Below are 23,549 nucleotides of genomic sequence, written 5' to 3' on the forward strand. Positions count from 1 at the left end.
TTTGTAGATTGATTCGTAAGCACTTATCGGTGTATGAAATTTCATGTAAAAAGGACAATGATGGAAGGATATTGTGTGTCAATGTGAATGTACAAAATTCTATGTACAGTTTTTGCAATAGTTATGCTCCTAATTGAGGGGGTGGATCATTCTTTGTGTCTTTGGTACAGTTTGTAAAGAATTTAGGCCAGCACAAGCTCATTTTAGGGGGGATTCTAATGTCACATTGTATAAGCTGATGGACAAAAGTGTAAATTATTTTTGTACTGTGGCTGGAGTGAAACGTAGGACCATGTTAGATTTTATGGAGGAATTCCAGTTGATTGATGTACGGAGACTCCATGACCCACAAGACAGATGATACACATTCCATTCTGGATGTCTTTAAGGAACTGATGGTGGCAACAGTAAAGACAGACACAAGTGATCACCGTTCAAGGGTGTTTATTGAACATTATAATGGGTGAGATAAATGGCTAATCTAAACCTAAATCTAAGATGCGAGCAAGCTACAATCAAAAATAAAGAATAAGGCAGTCCTAGTGGCGTCTTGTCAAATAAAAAGTGCCTATTCCAAAAAAAACTATTGCTAATCCTTAAAGCTAAATTACAAAAAGAGTGTGGGATAATGTTCACCGTGAAAGAAAGAAGTGTTCACAAAAGGAAAAGTCAGGATGGTATGGCTGGGTCTACTTACCTCAGGTTGTAAGCACAGGACAAGGCAGGACTTCTGAGCACAGCACACTACTTGGCCTTGTCAGCACGAGGTTCACAATTCAAGTTCAACGATACCAAAGACCGCCAGAGACTGAGTCTCTTTCCAGCAAATGTCTCTTTCCTTTGGAAAGCCTGCTGATTCACAATGACAAACAAACAAAAGTTCTCTCTTTGATCTTGCACCTTGGGTGAATTCTCTTGGCCCCCAGGATCTCCCTCGCCAGGCTTGGGTCCTCCTTGAAGTTTGGGCCTCCCTCTGTTGGGTCCACTATGGCCTTTCTTTAACACAGTTTATGTATTTCTATCACAGTTCATGTGTTGCTCATGTTCATCAGAAAGCAGGGTTTTCCTTCTCCTAGCTTTCTTTCGGCATACCTCTGTTGGGTTCACACTTGCCTTATTCCACAGTTCATAATCTTATCAGAAAGCAGGGTTCCCTTCCCCTAGCTTTCCTCTGGCAACAGGTCATAGACTTTCGTTTGTACAAGGGATTTAACGTAACCCTTGTAGGACCACTCTGACGCCTCACACCACCCTTTCCTGGGGCTTCTGGTTCTTGTAGTTTCAAAGAACACGTCCCGGTCAGAGTCTTTCGAATGAGCTCCCATGTGGCACTGGACCCCTCCGCACCTGGACCTCAACTGGGCTTTGTTAAAAGTTCAAACACATAAAGTTCTTTCTCTTTTTGGATTCATTGCGTTCAACATGCTGCTACTTGCAACCTTGGGCTCAACACAGTTTGGTTTACTATCAGCTTTCTCTGACTCACCAGCTGTTCTGAACCCATTGGCTTCTTGGTTCTCTGGTGTCAAGGATAGTACCACGGTAGCCAGCTTGCCTCTCTGCCTGTGTTATCAAAGCAGGAGGCCCCAGTGTACCATTGACATCTGCTGCCCTGCACGCCAGCTGTAATTCCTTTTCGTATGCTTTCCCTTTCGGAGGCTTTGCAGGTCTCAGTTGGAAAGGAAAAGGGCAATTTCCCCTTGGTCGTCCTTCCAGATCTCACTGTCTTTCTTCTCTGTTTGAACTACTGGTTTGGTGTAGCTGTCTCCTTGTGCTTTCGGCCTTGCTAGAAGTGTGCATTCATGCTCTGCCTTTTATCCGTTTGGGGAAGGTAAGGGGGTGTCAGCTGTGCGTGGTTATTGTCAACTGCCTGACTCTGCCTGACCCGTGTGTTGGGAAATGTCAGGTAAACGGTTCTGGTGTTAGTTTGTTGTCGGCTACCGTCTAAGAAAATGTTTGTGTGGGGAAAAGGGTGGGGGTGGAGAGCTTCTAAATATCATACAGGGTAGGATGGGGAAAAGGTGTTACATGGAAGGGGATACTGCGTCTCAACCCTTGGTGTCCCACTTCCACTCCCCTGAGTCCCTCACACAGGTGATCCTCACCCACTGGTCCACCCCCAGGAACTGGATCCAACAGAGATAGGCGTGTTCTGGCCAACTGGACGACAGATCTCTGGGGACTAGCGGATGACACACCTTCAGGTGTCTCACACGCCATAATATGTATTCTCAAATTCACCTAGTACTGACATCTGGTATGTCTTTGCAAAATTGTAAAGAGGGAAATAGGTTCTATCTTGATTTCAGACCATGTACCTGTGTCAATTGAATTGTCATTGTCATTTCCAGTGCAAAAAACTAGCTTCTGGAAAAAGAATGTTACACTAAATAATGATGTAGAGGTTGCGGACAAACTTGTGAAGGAAACTACGTTTTTTGTTCAAAAGAATTGAATGAATGATGTTTCTATTGAGTCTGTCTGGGAGGCATTTAATGTTACATGCAGTATATGTTGATTGGCCTCTTGAGTAAAAAGCAAAAGATGGAGGAGGTGAAGTTAGAAGAAATCCATAACTGTAAATCAATCAATGGGAAATCCAACTGTAGCATAACGTTCTGAGTTAAAACTAGAGACATTACTTTTGGAAAGGGTAGACAGATAGGCTTCTGTTCAAAGCAAGATTATCTTACCATGAGGGTGGAGAGAAATGTGATTGGCTTTTGGCTCATCGGCTTAGGGTTATGGAAAGTGGGAAGTCGATTGGTGCAATAGAAGGCATGACTAGTGTTCTAAGATATGAGCCAAAGGTGATCAATAGGGAGTTCAGAGAATATTATACCAAGCTATGCACTTCTGCAGTGAATATGAATACTGATACTTTGAAGGATTACATTGGTTGCAATTTAAATCGAATCAGCTAGGAAAAGAAACTTAGTTTGGATGAGGATCTGATTATGGAGCAGAGGTCGTCACACCGTGGGGTGTGTCCCCCTAGGTGGGCACGGCCCCGTTCCCGGGGGTGGAGGTGTGCACAATTCCCCAGCCTGAAATTTAAAAATAAAAAACAAAAAAAATCTTTAAATGGAGGAAATGGGTAGGAGTGGCTCAAACGGTTGCACTGGAGCATAAAACTGTCTCGGGCACCAATGAAAAAGTGTCCCACAGTTGCAATTGTCAATTCATTCCTTTAGTTAGAGACTGTTTGAATAGTACCCAAGAGGGTGTTTTTTGTTAAAATGTAAGCACATTGTGATATTTAAGGAACATTTATTCAGCAACAGTCGTCAAAACTACTAGCTGCATAGTGAAGTAACTCATCAAAATGGCCAACATTGGCCAAATAAGTGGACCATTTAGACTAAAAACACAGGCCCAAACTTGCATTTTTCATTTTTGGTTTGGGCATTGCTCTATTGCCCTATAGGCCAGTCCGACGCAGGCAGCTCATCCATAATGGGTGAGGAGCCATCGAAGGAGTGGTCCCCTCACCCATTCTGGAGGAGCCAGCCCAGTGAAACACTGAGAACTCCCTCAGCTGCTTTTTCCAACTGAGGGAGTGATCCTGGGCTGGCTGAACTGTCAAAGGGAAACACTGTTTCCCTTTGACTGTTCAGTTCCCCAGCCGCACATGATCACTGAGCCATGCAAGGCCGGGTGCATTTTGCTTCGCAAGCCTTGCATAGCTCATTGGAAATGCTGGCAGGACAACTGCATGTTTGAGGGGGAGCTCCTGTGCCTCCTCACAAATTCGGATAGAGCACCCTGGAGCAGGTTGAAGCAAAGGTGCTTGCTGTGTGAATGCTGTGTGAATGTGTGTGTGTCTGTGTTGGTCTGTGGAGCTGATTTTGTCAAAGTCAGCTCTCCTGAGGTGCTGTGGAGCCCAGGGGACAGGGGTGGTAATTTTCTATTGGACATTTATCATAGATGTCCAAACAAAAATAAAATGCTTTCCGCTTGGGCCCCCCACCACCTTGCATACATACATAATCATGTTGATTGTGTTAGGCGCTTTGGTGCCAAGGGGACAGGGATGGTATCTTTTACTATCATAGATGTCCAGTAAAAAATATCATGCCTACCGCCTGGGCCTCCCAGCGCCAATTGCAAACAGTTTTGCTTTTACCCAATTTGTTTTAAAAGTATGCTCTAAAATGCAACATTTTAACTAATTATTTAAAAAAAATACCTGTGGGAATACCACCTGAACCCGCCTTGATTGGTTTGAGCTCCCTCGCTACGCTCCTTTGCTATGCTATACCTGGGGGAAATATGTATGCCCTCCACTTAAATAATTCACCAGCCGCCACTGACCCTGGGACTGTGCTGGGAGCAGGGTGGGGGAGGCCAGGTACTGTGATGGGAGCAGGATGTGTAGGGGCTGTGGGTTTGTGGTGGGAGCAGGGTTGGGAGTCCCCAGGGTCTGTGGTGGGGTGAGGGGTGCCCAGGATTTGAATAGGAGTGGGATGAAGGAGCCCAGAGAATGTGATGGGAGCAGGTGGGGGAGCCCAGAGACTATACTGGTAGTAGGCTGCAGTGACAGCACGCGATAGTTCATAGCCATTTGGACATACTGTCCATTTAGCATTTTGGGGGGGGCCCGGCCTGCCCACATTTAGCTTGGGAGGGCCCAGGCAAAAAATGTTTTAAGAAGAACTAAAGAGATCTACGTATCACCTGAACATAGTGAAATGCCCTGGTCCGGACGGCCTACCAGTTGAGCTGTACAAGGTTATGCCGGATATAGTATATGCACTTGTGCTTGCACTGCTCCATTCATCAAGGAGTAAGGGGTTGCTCCCGCCCACCACTAGGCAGTCCTCTATTTCTCAAATTCTGAAGAAAGGCAGGTCCCCAGAGAACTTGAGTAGTTATAGACCAATTAGCCTGATAAACACTGACAATATAATATTGGCAAATGCATTGGCTATGCGACTGGAGAACCTTTTGCCCAAGATTAAGGACCCCGGTCCTGCAGGCTTTGTTAAAGGCAGGCATGCATTTGAAAACATGCACAGGTTGATCATGACCTTATATGAAAGTCGGAAAATATCAACAGATGTGACGGTCCTATTAATAGATGCCGAGAAAGTGTTGGATTGAATAGAATGGAATTACCTGGAAGCACCTTTGGAAGGTTATGATCAGGGGCAAACAACCATGGATAAAGCTGTTTATTTATTTATTTATTTTATTTATGCTCATTATACTGTTATACTCAAAACCAACAGCCAGTGTGATTACAAATGGATTGTCATCAGATGATTTTGAACTGGAGAGGGGAACGAGACAGGGATGTTCACTCTCCCCACTGCTGTTCGTACTTGCAATGGAACCCTTAGCTGAGAAGATTAGAAGGGATCCAATGATTCAAGGAGTCCAATTTGGAGAGGCTTTGCAGAACCTATTGCTATATGTCGATGACGTGTTGCTAGTGGTAAACGTTGTGGACAGGTCAGTTCCAGGCACAATGAGACAAATTGACATTTTCCATTATTACTCAGGATACAAAATAAACTGGATGAAATTGGAAGCAATGGCAGCTTCATATGCCTGTATCATTCAATCTCTGAGCAGAAATGGTTTAAGGTAGTGGCCGGAGAAAATGCAATAACTGGGCATTTGACTACCAAAGGATAGTGAATCGCATGATGGAGGTAAATTTGCAAAGTATGATCGACATTCTAAAGCGAGACCTGGATAGATGGTCTGAATTGGGGCTGAGTCTGTGGGGGAGAGTAAACTCAATTAAGATGACTACTGCTCCACACGTGAATTACAATCTAATTATGGTCCCCCTGTCGGCAAGGAAAAAAGAAATAAAAAAAAATAGAGCATATGATACAGTCTTATTTGTGGGATGGAAAACAACCCTTCTTGAAGTTATGGAAGCTGCAGCTATAAAGTGAGAAACCGGGATTGGGAGTCCCAGACTGTACAAATTATCATCTTGCATTCTTATCGAGTCATCTGCTTCCTTTCATCGAGGATTCGACAGATGTTTGGACACAAGCAGAGACAAGACATTGTACACCGTTATCACATAGGGCACTCTTGAGTTCTGAAGATGCAAGTGGGTGCAAATCATATTAACCAACTATCTGCCCGATTCATGGAAAAATCTGCACGTAAAAAGGGGTACTTGCGCACGAAAACGCACGCAAGCGCACGTTTACCGATTCATGGAACACATTGCGCGTGGTTTACCTGAGACGCACAAGCGCAACATGACACAGTGACACCGCAAACGCCTTGCGCGAGACACCCAGCGAAGGCGTATCCCGCCTATCACAGTCACCTAAAAAGGGGACGGCACACGTGGAATGGGAGCAACAAGCGTAAATGTGGGCGTTACATGGGAAATACCACAGTAAAATATTTGCAACGCCCACACACACGCTTACAACACATATTCATGATTGATTGATTGATTGATTGATATTTTATTTCTATCGCACTCGTACACAAGTGTTTCAGAGCGCGAAAATGGAATCAAACAGGGCTAACTGGCGTGCAGGAAAAGACACGCTAATCCAGAAACACATCCGCCAAGCACCGCGCACTAATACAACGCATAAATAGACATGCAAAACACAAACGCGCGTATACAGCTACGATGAATGTGCCATTTCTCGCAGCAGTGATCGTGGGACACTGCAGGAGGAGGAGGATAGCCAGTGCCTGAATTGTTTTACAAAGGATGCACCTTTTTGGGATGCCTGATGACCAGGTATATGGCTGGTATAGGTTTTTACCTCATATCATCGTAGACCTGGTCAGGGAGTGGGAAGATTACCTCACATCACCCACCCTGTGCTCCCAAGAACTGAGCCCCTTGGAAAAGGTGCTCAATGCACTGCATTTTATGGCCACTGGAACATTTCAGCAGACAACTGCCATTGTGGGTGGCATTTCACAGGCCACACAGTTATGCTGCCTACACCAGGTCTTGGCAATCATGACTTTACGCCCCTCAGTCCGCAGGCACAAATACATGCCCAGAACACCTGCAGAAAGGCAGGCTGTGGTCCAGGACTTTTACAGGGTGGCACACCCTAAGGTGCTTGTACCATCGATTGCACACATGTGGCCCTATGTCCGCCTAGGGCCAATGAGCACATCTATCGGAATCGCAAGCACTGGCATTCCATCAACGTGCAAGTTGCATGTGATGCCAAGGGAATCATCACATCTGTATATACTAACTATCCAGGGTTGACCCACAATAGTTACATATACAGAATGTCACCCCTACACCAGGCCCTGGAAGCTGGGAAGCATGGCAAAACACATGGCTCATTGGTGAGTACAAATGGCCCTGCAAATTCATGCATGTCTCACATAGAGTAAAACACACCATTGACAAACCATCTCACCTCCACAGGGGACAGTGCCTACCCACTGAGCATCTACATGATGACACCAATATGGAACCCCACCACAACACCCCAGGTAAGATACAACGCAGCCCATATTGCAACTAGGGGCACAGTGGAGTGCACATTCAAAGTGCTAAAGTAACGCTTCCGCTCCCTTGACCACTCTGGTGGAGAGCTACTATATGCACCACCAGTAGTGTGCAGTAACATTGTTGCAGCATCTGCCCTGCACAACGTTGCAACATGGCGGGACATACCAGTGGACATGGTGGTGCCCCTACATCCCCAAACACATGCACGCCCGCTGTGCATGGGAGGGGAAAGGGCATGTGGCGAAGCTGCCCGTACCCAGCTTGTGGCACAATTTTTCACCTAAAATCCAGCCCCTGCGGAGTGCACACAGTCCTGGCATATTCCAGGTGACAATCAATGATGACAAAGGGACAATCATCTGTCACAACCTTACCACCCTGAGAACCTATCCTTGGAAGTGCTACATCGTGTGCATCCCTTACAACTAAAACAAAACCAAACTTATGTGCACAAAAGGCACACATGGAAGATGCAGTATGCCACCAACCCCATGGAAAAATACACATCAAAATGATGGTATGCCATCTAAAGCCTACCAAACTTCATGTCACCTGTGCCATGCCAAGCAACGTCAATAGTGACACATAAAGCCCATCCGAACTGCCAAACGCTCCCAGTCAAATACCGAAATTTGAATTCTCTAACATGACTGAATCTGAGGTCATTGCACTCATGAAATCCATTGAGCCATCCAATTGCAAGGGAAATACTTGCCCTTCCCACATTATCAGAGACTGTACTCCCGCCCTGGCTCCCATTATTACAGCCTTCATCAACTCATCATTTCAATTGTCGCATGTACCAACATCCCTAAAAGAAGCCTGGGTCAAACCTCTCCTAAAAAAAACATCTCTCGACCCATCTATCCCAGGGAACTACCATCCCATCACAACCGTCCCCTTTCTGTTAAAGATTCTGGACAAAGCAGCCTACCTGCAGGTTCAAAAATGTATTGAAGACAACCACCTCCTTGGGCTTCGCCAGTCTGGCTTCCGCCCTCGACACGGTACCGAGACGGCACTACTTGACCTAAAAAATCAAATAGATGACCTAAGAGACGCGGGCAAACCAGCTCTCCTCCTGGTTCTAGACCTCTCTGCGGCCTTCGACTTGGTTGAGCATAAAACGCTATGCCACCATCTCACAACCTCAGCCCACTTCTCAACCAAAGTGTGTGACTGGATCTCCTTGTTCCTTCAGGAGAGGGTAATGAAGGTCTTCTCAGACTCAGGCAACGCAACACCAAGCCCCATCAAATGCAGAGTCCCACAGGGCTCCTGCATAGCCCCCACAATCTACAACCTCTTCAGGAGACCTCTCTTTAGGATACTTGACTCCCTGGGCATCTCATATACAAACTATGCAGATGATACACAGGTTCTCATCCCCCTGTCAGGTGACTACACCAAGGACTTGGACACACTCAACAGCATCTACGTCACCATTCAATCATGGATGGCTGAGAATTGGCTCTGTCTAAACAGTGATAAGACTGAACTCCTGCTTGTCGGCTCCCCATCCACATTGGGCAAACTTGATACTAAATACCAATCCTTCACCGTGGACAATATTCCGATCAGAGTTTCTCAAACAATCAAAACACTGGGTGTGTATCTCGAACCCAGCCTCACTATGGACAGACAGGTAAATGCCATTGCCTCATCCGCAGCATATCACTCCAAACTCATCAATGCCATCAGGCCTTTCCTATCACTCCAAAACTGCATCTCAATTGCCAGAGCCATCATCGGTTCCAGATTGGATTATTGCAATGCTCTGTTCATTGGAACCTCCCAAAAAACCTCTCGCAAGGAACACATCTCAGGGATCAGAAGGCAGGTACACTGGCTTCCCATAAAGGAAACGGTGGTCTTCAAAACCTTGGCCCTCACACATAAGTGTCTTCACAATCAAGCCCCTCCCTATCTGACTCAGGATAACTAGACAAACAGTTGCCAGACCTTTAAGCGCAGCCTATGCTAACCGCATCACTGTCCAGCACACATGTAGAGTGCGCGCAGGAGGCACCAGCTTCCCCACTATGGCGGCAACCTTATGGAACAACCTCCCAGCTCAGATTAGATCAATCGACTCACACACGGCCTTACGCTAGGCCTTAAAAACCAATCTCTTCATCTAATGAGCCCGTCATTCTAGGTATGCATTATTACTGTATCACCATGTATCGGAGAATATCTGCTTTGCCACCTGCTACCTAGACAAGAATACTAGTAACCAACTGTAACAACCAATGTGTATCTTCTGTAACCATGCAAATGCACCTAAGCGTTTGTATTTAAATATACCTTTTGGGGGCGCTTACTGTAACCCTCAAGCAAGACTTCTTAAAATGTCCTTATAGCACCTTGTTGCCTGTGGGCTGTAGTGCGCTCTACAAATGCTAAAATAAAATAAATTAAATAAATAAATAAATAAATGGCCAACACATAACAGTACTTTCAAAAAGTGCTGAACGCTAAACTGAACCAGTGCTGAAATAATTCACTCTCACACATCAAAACAATCATGTACACAGGAACATCAATTGGCCAGTATAACATACCAAAAAGAAGCCTTGCACTTCTGCAGTGAATATGAATACTGATACTTTGAAGGATTATATTGGTTGCAATTTAAATCGAATCAGATAGGAAAAGAAACTTAGTTTGGATGAGGATCTGATTATGGAGCAGAGGTCGTCACACCGTGGGGTGTGTCCCCCTAGGTGGGCACGGCCCCGTTCCCGGGGGTGGAGGTGTGCACAATTCCCCAGCCTGAAATTTAAAAATAAAAAACAAAAAAAAATCTTTAAATGGAGGAAATGGGTAGGGGTGGCTCAAACGTTTGGACTGGAGCATAAAACTGTCTCGGGCACCAATGAAAAAGTGTCCCACAGTTGCAATTGTCAATTCATTCCTTTAGTTAGAGACTGTTTGAATAGTACCCAAGAGGGTGTTTTTTTTTAAAATGTAAGCACATTGTGATATTTAAGGAACATTTATTCAGCAACAGTCGTCAAAACTACTAGCTGCATAGTGAAGTAACTCATCAAAATGGCCAACATTGGCCAAAAAAGTGGACCATTTAGACTAAAAACACGGGCCCAAACTTGCATTTTTCATTTTTGGTTTGGGCATTGCTCTATTGCCCTATAGGCCAGTCCGACGCAGGCAGCTCATCCATAATGGGTGAGGAGCCATCGAAGGAGTGGTCCCTTCACCCATTCTGGAGGAGCCAGCCCAGTGAAACACTGAGAACTCCCTCAGCTGCTTTTTCCAACTGAGGGAGTGATCCTGGGCTGGCTGAACTGTCAAAGGGAAACACTGTTTCCCTTTGACTGTTCAGTTCCCCAGCCGCACATGATCACTGAGCCATGCAAGGCCGGGTGCATTTTGCTTCGCAAGCCTTGCATAGCTCATTGGAAATGCTGGCAGGACAACTGCATGTTTGAGGGGGAGCTCATGTGCCTCCTCACAAATTCGGATAGAGCACCCTGGAGCAGGTTGAAGCAAAGGTGCTTGCTGTGTGAATGCTGTGTGAATGTGTGTGTGTCTGTGTTGGTCTGTGGAGCTGATTTTGTCAAAGTCAGCTCTCCTGAGGTGCTGTGGAGCCCAGGGGACAGGGGTGGTAATTTTCTATTGGACATTTATCATAGATGTCCAAACAAAAATAAAATGCTTTCCGCTTGGGCCCCCCACCACCTTGCATACATACATAATCATGTTGATTGTGTTAGGCACTTTGGTGCCAAGGGGACAGGGATGGTATATTTTACTATCATAGATGTCCAGTAAAAAATATCATGCCTACCGCCTGGGCCTCCCAGCGCCAATTGCAAACAGTTTTGCTTTTACCCAATTTGTTTTAAAAGTAGGCTCTAAAATGCAACATTTTAACTAATTATTTTAAAAAAATACCTGTGGGAATACCACCTGAACCCGCCTTGATTGGTTTGAGCTCCCTCGCTACGCTCCTTTGCTATGCTATACCTGGGGGAAATATGTATGCCCTCCACTTAAATAATTCACCAGCCGCCACTGACCCTGGGACTGTGCTGGGAGCAGGGTGGGGGAGCCCAGGTACTGTGATGGGAGCAGGATGGGTAGGGGCTGTGGGTTTGTGGTGGGAGCAGGGTGGGGAGTCCCCAGGGTCTATGGTGGGGTGAGGGGTGCCCAGGATTTGAATAGGAGTGGGATGAAGGAGCCCAGAGAATGTGATGGGAGCAGGTGGGGGAGCCCAGAGACTATACTGGTAGTAGGCTGCAGTGACAGCACTCGATAGTTCATAGCCATTTGGACTTACTGTCCATTTAGCATTTTGGGGGGGGGGGCCCGGCCTGCCCACATTTAGCTTGGGAGGGCCCAGGCAAAAAATGTTTTAAGAAGAACTAAAGAGATCTACGTATCACCTGAACATAGTGAAATGCCCTGGTCCGGACGGCCTACCAGTTGAGCTGTACAAGGTTATGCCGGATATAGTATATGCACTTGTGCTTGCACTGCTCCATTCATCAAGGAGTAAGGGGTTGCTCCCGCCCACCACTAGGCAGTCCTCTATTTCTCAAATTCTGAAGAAAGGCAGGTCCCCAGAGAACTTGAGTAGTTATAGACCAATTAGCCTGATAAACACTGACAATATAATATTGGCAAATGCATTGGCTATGCGACTGGAGAACCTTTTGCCCAAGATTATGGACCCCAGTCCTGCAGGTTTTGTTAAAGGCAGGCATGCATTTGAAAACATGCACAGGTTGATCATGACCTTATATGAAAGTCGGAAAATATCAACAGATGTGACGGTCCTATTAATAGATGCCGAGAAAGTGTTGGATTGAATAGAATGGAATTACCTGGAAGCACCTTTGGAAGGTTATGATCAGGGGCAAACTATGATACCATGGATAAAGCTGTTTATTTATTTATTTATTTTATTTATGCTCATTATACTGTTATACTCAAAACCAACAGCCAGTGTGAATACAAATGGATTGTCATCAGATGATTTTGAACTGGAGAGGGGAACGAGACAGGGATGTTCACTCTCCCCACTGCTGTTCATACTTGCAATGGAACCCTTAGCTGAGAAGATTAGAAGGGATCCAATGATTCAAGGAGTCCAATTTGGAGAGAATTTGCAGAACCTATGGCTATATGTCGATGACGTGTTGCTAGTGGTAAACGTTGTGGACAGGTCAGTTCATGGCACAATGAGACAAATTGACATTTTCCATTATTACTCAGGATACAAAATAAACTGGATGAAATTGGAAGCAATGGCAGCTTCATATGCCTGTATCATTCAATCTCTGAGCAGAAATGGTTTAAGGTAGTGGCCGGAGAAAATGCAATAACTGGGCATTTGACTACCAAAGGATAGTGAATCGCATGATGGAGGTAAATTTGCAAAGTATGATCGACATTCTAAAGCGAGACCTGGATAGATGGTCTGAATTGGGGCTGAGTCTGTGGGGGAGAGTAAACTCAATTAAGATGACTACTGCTCCACACGTGAATTACAATCTAATTATGGTCCCCCTGTCGGCAAGGAAAAAAGAAATAAAAAAAAAAGAGCATATGATACAGTCTTATTTGTGGGATGGAAAACAACCCTTCTTGAAGTTATGGAAGCTATAAAGTGAGAAACCGGGATTGGGAGTCCCAGACTTTACAAATTATCATCTTGCATTCTTATCGAGTCATCTGCTTCCTTTCATCGAGGATTCGACAGATGTTTGGACACAAGCAGAGACAAGACATTGTACACCGTTATCACAGAGGGCACTCTTGAGTTCTGAAGATGCAAGTGGGTGCAAAACATATTAACCAACTATCTGCCCGATTCATGGAAAAATCTGCACGTAAAAAGGGGTACTTGCGCACGAAAACGCACGCAGGCGCACGTTTACCGATTCATGGAACACATTGCGCGTGGTTTACCTGAGACGCACAAGCGCAACATGACACAGTGACACCGCAAACGCCTTGCGCGAGACACCCAGCGAAGGCGTATCCCGCCTATCACAGTCACCTAAAAAGGGGACGGCACACGTGGAATGGGAGCAACAAGCGTAAATGTGGGCGTTACATGGGAAGTACCACAGTAAAATACTTGCAACGCCCACACACACGCTTACAACACATATTCATGATTGATTGATTGATTGATATTTTATTTCTATCGCACTCGTACACAAGTGTTTCAGAGCGCGAAAATGGAATCAAACAGGGCTAACTGGCGTGCAGGAAAAGACACGCTAATCCAGAAACAAATCCGCCAAGCACCGCGCACTAATACAACGCATAAATAGACATGCAAAACACAAACACGCGTATACAGCTACGATGAATGTGCCATTTCTCGCAGCAGTGATCGTGGGACACTGCAGGAGGAGGAGGATAGCCAGTGCCTGAATTGTTTCACAAAGGATGCACCTTTTTGGGATGCCTGATGACCAGGTATATGGCTGGTATAGGTTTTTACCTCATATCATCGTAGACCTGGTCAGGGAGTGGGAAGATTACCTCACATCACCCACCCTGTGCTCCCAAGAACTGAGCCCCTTGGAAAAGGTGCTCAATGCACTGCATTTTATGGCCACTGGAACATTTCAGCAGACAACTGCCATTGTGGGTGGCATTTCACAGGCCACAGGGTCATGCTGCCTACACCAGGTCTTGGCAATCATGACTTTACGCCCCTCAGTCCGCAGGCACATATACATGCCCAGAACACCTGCAGAAAGGCAGGCTGTGGTCCAGGACTTTTACAGGGTGGCACACCCTAAGGTGCTTGTACCATCGATTGCACACATGTGGCCCTATGTCCGCCTAGGGCCAATGAGCACATCTATCGGAATCGCAAGCACTGGCATTCGATCAACGTGCAAGTTGCATGTGATGCCAAGGGAATCATCACATCTGTATATACTAACTATCCAGGGTTGACCCACAATAGTTACATATACAGAATGTCACCCCTACACCAGGCCCTGGAAGCTGGGAGGCATGGCAAAACACATGGCTCATTGGTGAGTACAAATGGCCCTGCAAATTCATGCATGTCTCACATAGAGTAAAACACACCATTGACAAACCATCTCACCTCCACAGGGGACAGTGCCTACCCACTGAGCACCTACATGATGACACCAATATGGAACCCCACCACAACACCCCAGGTAAGATACAACGCAGCCCATATTGCAACTAGGGGCACAGTGGAGTGCACATTCAAAGTGCTAAAGTAACGCTTCCGCTCCCTTGACCACTCTGGTGGAGAGCTACTATATGCACCACCAGTAGTGTGCAGGAACATTGTGGCAGCATCTGCCCTGCACAACGTTGCAACATGGCGGGACATACCAGTGGACATGGTGGTGCCCCTACATCCCCAAACACATGCACGCCCGCTGTGCATGGGAGGGGAAAGGGCATGTGGCGAAGCTGCCCGTACCCAGCTTGTGGCACAATTTTTCACCTAAAATCCAGCCCCTGCGGAGTGCACACAGTCCTGGCATATTCCAGGTGACAATCAATGATGACAAAGGGACAATCATCTGTCACAACCTTACCACCCTGAGAACCTATCCTTGGAAGTGCTACATCGTGTGCAACCCTTACAACTAAAACAAAACCAAACTTATGTGCACAAAAGGCACACATGGAAGATGCAGTATGCCACCAACCCCATGGAAAAATACACATCAAAATTATGGTATGCCATCTAAAGCCTACCAAACTTCATGTCACCTGTGCCATGCCAAGTAACGTCAATAGTGACACATAAAGCCCATCCGAACTGTCAAACGCTCCCAGTCAAATACCGAAATTTGAATTCTCTAACATGACTGAATCTGAGGTCATTGCACTCATGAAATCCATTGAGCCATCCAATTGCAAGGGAAATACTTGCCCTTCCCACATTATCAGAGACTGTACTCCCGCCCTGGCTCCCATTATTACAGCCTTCATCAACTCATCATTTCAATTGTCGCATGTACCAACATCCCTAAAAGAAGCCTGGGTCAAACCTCTCCTAAAAATAACATCTCTCGACCCATCTATCCCAGGGAACTACCATCCCATCACAACCGTCCCCTTTCTGTTAAAGATTCTGGACAAAGCAGCCTACCTGCAGGTTCAAAAATGTATTGAAGACAACCACCTCCTTGGGCTTCACCAGTCTGGCTTCCACCCTCGACACGGTACCGAGACGGCACTACTTGACCTAAAAAATCAAATAGATGACCTAAGAGACGCGGGCAAACCAGCTCTCCTCCTGGTTCTAGACCTCTCTGCGGCCTTCGACTTGGTTGAGCATAAAACGCTATGCCACCATCTCACAACCTCAGCCCACTTCTCAACCAAAGTGTGTGACTGGATCTCCTTGTTCCTTCAGGAGAGGGTAATGAAGGTCTTCTCAGACTCAGCCAACGCAACACCAAGCCCCATCAAATGCAGAGTCCCACAGGGCTCCTGCATAGCCCCCACAATCTACAACCTCTTCAGGAGACCTCTCTTTAGGATACTTGACTCCCTGGGCATCTCATATACAAACTATGCAGATGATACACAGGTTCTCATCCCCCTGTCAGGTGACTACACCAAGGACTTGGACACACTCAACAGCATCTACGTCACCATTCAATCATGGATGGCTGAGAATTGGCTCTGTCTAAACAGTGATAAGACTGAACTCCTGCTTGTCGGCTCCCCATCCACATTGGGCAAACTTGATACTAAATACCAATCCTTCACCATGGACAATATTCCGATCAGAGTTTCTCAAACAATCAAAACACTGGGTGTGTATCTCGAACCCAGCCTCACTATGGACAGACAGGTAAATGCCATTGCCTCATCCGCAGCATATCACTCCAAACTCATCAATGCCATCAGGCCCTTCCTATCACTCCAAAACTGCATCTCAATTGCCAGAGCCATCATCGGTTCCAGATTGGATTATTGCAATGCTCTGTTCATTGGAACCTCCCAAAAAACCTCTCGCAAGGAACACATCTCAGGGATCAGAAGGCAGGTACACTGGCTTCCCATAAAGGAAACGGTGGTCTTCAAAACCTTGGCCCTCACACATAAGTGTCTTCACAATCAAGCCCCTCCCTATCTGACTCAGAGGATAACTAGACAAACAGTTGCCAGACCTTTAAGCGCAGCCTATGCTAACCGCATCACTGTCCAGCACACATGTAGAGTGCGCGCAGGAGGCACCAGCTTCCCCACTATGGCGGCAACCTTATGGAACAACCTCCCAGCTCAGATTAGATCAATCGACTCACACACGGCCTTACGCTAGGCCTTAAAAACCAATCTCTTCATCTAATGAGCCCGTCATTCTAGGTATGCATTATTACTGTATCACCATGTATAGGAGAATATCTGCTTTGCCACCTGCTACCTAGACAAGAATACTAGTAACCAACTGTAACAACCAATGTGTATCTTCTGTAACCATGCAAATGCACCTAAGCGTATGTATTTAAATATACCTTTTGGGGGCGCTTACTGTAACCCTCAAGCAAGACTTCTTAAAATGTCCTTATAGCGCCTTGTTGCCTGTGGGCTGTAGTGCGCTCTACAAATGCTAAAATAAAATAAATAAAATAAATAAATAAATAAATGGCCAACACATAACAGTACTTTCAAAAAGTGCTGAACGCTAAACTGAACCAGTGCTGAAATAATTCACTCTCACACATCAAAACAATCATGTACACAGGAACATCAATTGGCCAGTATAACATACCAAAAAGAAGCCTTGCACTTCTGCAGTGAATATGAATACTGATACTTTGAAGGATTATATTGGTTGCAATTTAAATCGAATCAGATAGGTAAAGAAACTTAGTTTGGATGAGGATCTGATTATGGAGCAGAGGTCGTCACACCGTGGGGTGTGTCCCCCTAGGTGGGCACGGCCCCGTTCCCGGGGGTGGAGGTGTGCACAATTCCCCAGCCTGAAATTTAAAAATAAAAAACAAAAAAAAATCTTTAAATGGAGGAAATGGGTAGGGGTGGCTCAAACGTTTGGACTGGAGCATAAAACTGTCTCGGGCACCAATGAAAAAGTGTCCCACAGTTGCAATTGTCAATTCATTCCTTTAGTTAGAGACTGTTTGAATAGTACCCAAGAGGGTGTTTTTTGTTAAAATGTAAGCACATTGTGATATTTAAGGAACATTTATTCAGCAACAGTCGTCAAAACTACTAGCTGCATAGTGAAGTAACTCATCAAAATGGCCAACATTGGCCAAAAAAGTGGACCATTTAGACTAAAAACACGGGCCCAAACTTGCATTTTTCATTTTTGGTTTGGGCATTGCTCTATTGCCCTATAGGCCAGTCCGACGCAGGCAGCTCATCCATAATGGGTGAGGAGCCATCGAAGGAGTGGTCCCTTCACCCATTCTGGAGGAGCCAGCCCAGTGAAACACTGAGAACTCCCTCAGCTGCTTTTTCCAACTGAGGGAGTGATCCTGGGCTGGCTGAACTGTCAAAGGGAAACACTGTTTCCCTTTGACTGTTCAGTTCCCCAGCCGCACATGATCACTGAGCCTTGCAAGGCCGGGTGCATTTTGCTTCGCAAGCCTTGCATAGCTCATTGGAAATGCTGGCAGGACAACTGCGTGTTTGAGGGGGAGCTCATGTGCCTCCTCACAAATTCGGATAGAGCACCCTGGAGCAGGTTGAAGCAAAGGTGCTTGCTGTGTGAATGCTGTGTGAATGTGTGTGTGTCTGTGTTGGTCTGTGGAGCTGATTTTGTCAAAGTCAGCTCTCCTGAGGTGCTGTGGAGCCCAGGGGACAGGGGTGGTAATTTTCTATTGGACATTTATCATAGATGTCCAAACAAAAATAAAATGCTTTCCGCTTGGGCCCCCCACCACCTTGCATACATACATAATCATGTTGATTGTGTTAGGCACTTTGGTGCCAAGGGGACAGGGATGGTATCTTTTACTATCATAGATGTCCAGTAAAAAATATCATGCCTACCGCCTGGGCCTCCCAGCGCCAATTGCAAACAGTTTTGCTTTTACCCAATTTGTTTTAAAAGTAGGCTCTAAAATGCAACATTTTAACTAATTATTTAAAAAAAATACCTGTGGGAATACCACCTGAACCCGCCTTGATTGGTTTGAGCTCCCTCGCTACGCTCCTTTGCTATGCTATACCTGGGGGAAATATGTATGCCCTCCACTTAAATAATTCACCAGCCGCCACTGACCCTGGGACTGTTCTGGGAGCAGGGTGGGGGAGCCCAGGTACTGTGATGGGAGCAGGATGGGTAGGGGCTGTGGGTTTGTGGTGGGAGCAGGGTGGGGAGTCCCCAGGGTCTATGGTGGGGTGAGGGGTGCCCAGGATTTGAATATGAGTGGGATGAAGGAGCCCAGAGAATGTGATGGGAGCAGGTGGGGGAGCCCAGAGACTATACTGGTAGTAGGCTGCAGTGACAGCACTCGATAGTTCATAGCCATTTGGACTTACTGTCCATTTAGCATTTTGGGGGGGGGGCCCGGCCTGCCCACATTTAGCTTGGGAGGGCCCAGGCAAAAAATGTTTTAAGAAGAACTAAAGAGATCTACGTATCACCTGAACATAGTGAAATGCCCTGGTCCGGACGGCCTACCAGTTGAGCTGTACAAGGTTATGCCGGATATAGTATATGCACTTGTGCTTGCACTGCTCCATTCATCAAGGAGTAAGGGGTTGCTCCCGCCCACCACTAGGCAGTCCTCTATTTCTCAAATTCTGAAGAAAGGCAGGTCCCCAGAGAACTTGAGTAGTTATAGACCAATTAGCCTGATAAACACTGACAATATAATATTGGCAAATGCATTGGCTATGCGACTGGAGAACCTTTTGCCCAAGATTATGGACCCCAGTCCTGCAGGTTTTGTTAAAGGCAGGCATGCATTTGAAAACATGCACAGGTTGATCATGACCTTATATGAAAGTCGGAAAATATCAACAGATGTGACGGTCCTATTAATAGATGCCGAGAAAGTGTTGGATTGAATAGAATGGAATTACCTGGAAGCACCTTTGGAAGGTTATGATCAGGGGCAAACTATGATACCATGGATAAAGCTGTTTATTTATTTATTTATTTTATTTATGCTCATTATACTGTTATACTCAAAACCAACAGCCAGTGTGAATACAAATGGATTGTCATCAGATGATTTTGAACTGGAGAGGGGAACGAGACAGGGATGTTCACTCTCCCCACTGCTGTTCGTACTTGCAATGGAACCCTTAGCTGAGAAGATTAGAAGTGATCCAATGATTCAAGGAGTCCAATTTGGAGAGAATTTGCAGAACCTATGGCTATATGTCGATGACGCGTTGCTAGTGGTAAACGTTGTGGACAGGTCAGTTCATGGCACAATGAGACAAATTGACATTTTCCATTATTACTCAGGATACAAAATAAACTGGATGAAATTGGAAGCAATGGCAGCTTCATATGCCTGTATCATTCAATCTCTGAGCAGAAATGGTTTAAGGTAGTGGCCGGAGAAAATGCAATAACTGGGCATTTGACTACCAAAGGATAGTGAATCGCATGATGGAGGTAAATTTGCAAAGTATGATCGACATTCTAAAGCGAGACCTGGATAGATGGTCTGAATTGGGGCTGAGTCTGTGGGGGAGAGTAAACTCAATTAAGATGACTACTGCTCCACACGTGAATTACAATCTAATTATGGTCCCCCTGTCGGCAAGGAAAAAAGAAATAAAAAAAAATAGAGCATATGATACAGTCTTATTTGTGGGATGGAAAACAACCCTTCTTGAAGTTATGGAAGCTGCAGCTATAAAGTGAGAAACCGGGATTGGGAGTCCCAGACTTTACAAATTATCATCTTGCATTCTTATCGAGTCATCTGCTTCCTTTCATCGAGGATTCTACAGATGTTTGGACACAAGCAGAGACAAGACATTGTACACCGTTATCACAGAGGGCACTCTTGAGTTCTGAAGATGCAAGTGGGTGCAAATCATATTAACCAACTATCTGCCCGATTCATGGAAAAATCTGCACGTAAAAAGGGGTACTTGCGCACGAAAACGCACGCAGGCGCACGTTTACCGATTCATGGAACACATTGCGCGTGGTTTACCTGAGACGCACAAGCGCAACATGACACAGTGACACCGCAAACGCCTTGCGCGAGACACCCATCGAAGGCGTATCCCGCCTATCACAGTCACCTAAAAAGGGGACGGCACACGTGGAATGGGAGCAACAAGCGTAAATGTGGGCGTTACATGGGAAGTACCACAGTAAAATACTTGCAACGCCCACACACACGCTTACAACACATATTCATGATTGATTGATTGATTGATATTTTATTTCTATCGCACTCGTACACAAGTGTTTCAGAGCGCGAAAATGGAATCAAACAGGGCTAACTGGCGTGCAGGAAAAGACACGCTAAACCAGAAACAAATCCGCCAAGCACTGCGCACTAATACAACGCATAAATAGACATGCAAAACACAAACGCGCGTATACAGCTACGATGAATGTGCCATTTCTCGCAGCAGTGATCGTGGGACACTGCAGGAGGAGGAGGATAGCCAGTGCCTGAATTGTTTCACAAAGGATGCACCTTTTTGGGATGCCTGATGACCAGGTATATGGCTGGTATAGGTTTTTACCTCATATCATCGTAGACCTGGTCAGGGAGTGGGAAGATTACCTCACATCACCCACCCTGTGCTCCCAAGAACTGAGCCCCTTGGAAAAGGTGCTCAATGCACTGCATTTTATGGCCACTGGAACATTTCAGCAGACAACTGCCATTGTGGGTGGCATTTCACAGGCCACAGGGTCATGCTGCCTACACCAGGTCTTGGCAATCATGACTTTACGCCCCTCAGTCCGCAGGCACATATACATGCCCAGAACACCTGCAGAAAGGCAGGCTGTGGTCCAGGACTTTTACAGGGTGGCACACCCTAAGGTGCTTGTACCATCGATTGCACACATGTGGCCCTATGTCCGCCTAGGGCCAATGAGCACATCTATCGGAATCGCAAGCACTGGCATTCGATCAACGTGCAAGTTGCATGTGATGCCAAGGGAATCATCACATCTGTATATACTAACTATCCAGGGTTGACCCACAATAGTTACATATACAGAATGTCACCCCTACACCAGGCCCTGGAAGCTGGGAGGCATGGCAAAACACATGGCTCATTGGTGAGTACAAATGGCCCTGCAAATTCATGCATGTCTCACATAGAGTAAAACACACCATTGACAAACCATCTCACCTCCACAGGGGACAGTGCCTACCCACTGAGCACCTATATGATGACACCAATATCGAACCCCACCACAACACCCCAGGTAAGATACAACGCAGCCCATATTGCAACTAGGGGCACAGTGGAGTGCACATTCAAAGTGCTAAAGTAACGCTTCCGCTCCCTTGACCACTCTGGTGGAGAGCTACTATATGCACCACCAGTAGTGTGCAGGAACATTGTGGCAGCATCTGCCCTGCACAACGTTGCAACATGGCGGGACATACCAGTGGACATGGTGGTGCCCCTACATCCCCAAACACATGCACGCCCGCTGTGCATGGGAGGGGAAAGGGCATGTGGCGAAGCTGCCCGTACCCAGCTTGTGGCACAATTTTTCACCTAAAATCCAGCCCCTGCGGAGTGCACACAGTCCTGGCATATTCCAGGTGACAATCAATGATGACAAAGGGACAATCATCTGTCACAACCTTACCACCCTGAGAACCTATCCTTGGAAGTGCTACATCGTGTGCAACCCTTACAACTAAAACAAAACCAAACTTATGTGCACAAAAGGCACACATGGAAGATGCAGTATGCCACCAACCCCATGGAAAAATACACATCAAAATTATGGTATGCCATCTAAAGCCTACCAAACTTCATGTCACCTGTGCCATGCCAAGTAACGTCAATAGTGACACATAAAGCCCATCCGAACTGCCAAACGCTCCCAGTCAAATACCGAAATTTGAATTCTCTAACATGACTGAATCTGAGGTCATTGCACTCATGAAATCCATTGAGCCATCCAATTGCAAGGGAAATACTTGCCCTTCCCACATTATCAGAGACTGTACTCCCGCCCTGGCTCCCATTATTACAGCCTTCATCAACTCATCATTTCAATTGTCGCATGTACCAACATCCCTAAAAGAAGCCTGGGTCAAACCTCTCCTAAAAAAAACATCTCTCGACCCATCTATCCCAGGGAACTACCATCCCATCACAACCGTCCCCTTTCTGTTAAAGATTCTGGACAAAGCAGCCTACCTGCAGGTTCAAAAATGTATTGAAGACAACCACCTCCTTGGGCTTCACCAGTCTGGCTTCCACCCTCGACACGGTACCGAGACGGCACTACTTGACCTAAAAAATCAAATAGACGACCTAAGAGACGCGGGCAAACCAGCTCTCCTCCTGGTTCTAGACCTCTCTGCGGCCTTCGACTTGGTTGAGCATAAAACGCTATGCCACCATCTCACAACCTCAGCCCACTTCTCAACCAAAGTGTGTGACTGGATCTCCTTGTTCCTTCAGGAGAGGGTAATGAAGGTCTTCTCAGACTCAGCCAACGCAACACCAAGCCCCATCAAATGCAGAGTCCCACAGGGCTCCTGCATAGCCCCCACAATCTACAACCTCTTCAGGAGACCTCTCTTTAGGATACTTGACTCCCTGGGCATCTCATATACAAACTATGCAGATGATACACAGGTTCTCATCCCCCTGTCAGGTGACTACACCAAGGACTTGGACACACTCAACAGCATCTACGTCACCATTCAATCATGGATGGCTGAGAATTGGCTCTGTCTAAACAGTGATAAGACTGAACTCCTGCTTGTCGGCTCCCCATCCACATTGGGCAAACTTGATACTAAATACCAATCCTTCACCGTGGACAATATTCCGATCAGAGTTTCTCAAACAATCAAAACACTGGGTGTGTATCTCGAACCCAGCCTCACTATGGACAGACAGGTAAATGCCATTGCCTCATCCGCAGCATATC

The sequence above is a fragment of the Ambystoma mexicanum genome, chromosome 1q (genome assembly GCF_040938575.1).
Source record: "Ambystoma mexicanum isolate Mex_15411 chromosome 1q, UKY_AmexF1_1, whole genome shotgun sequence".
Taxonomy (NCBI): Eukaryota; Metazoa; Chordata; class Amphibia; order Caudata; family Ambystomatidae; genus Ambystoma; species Ambystoma mexicanum.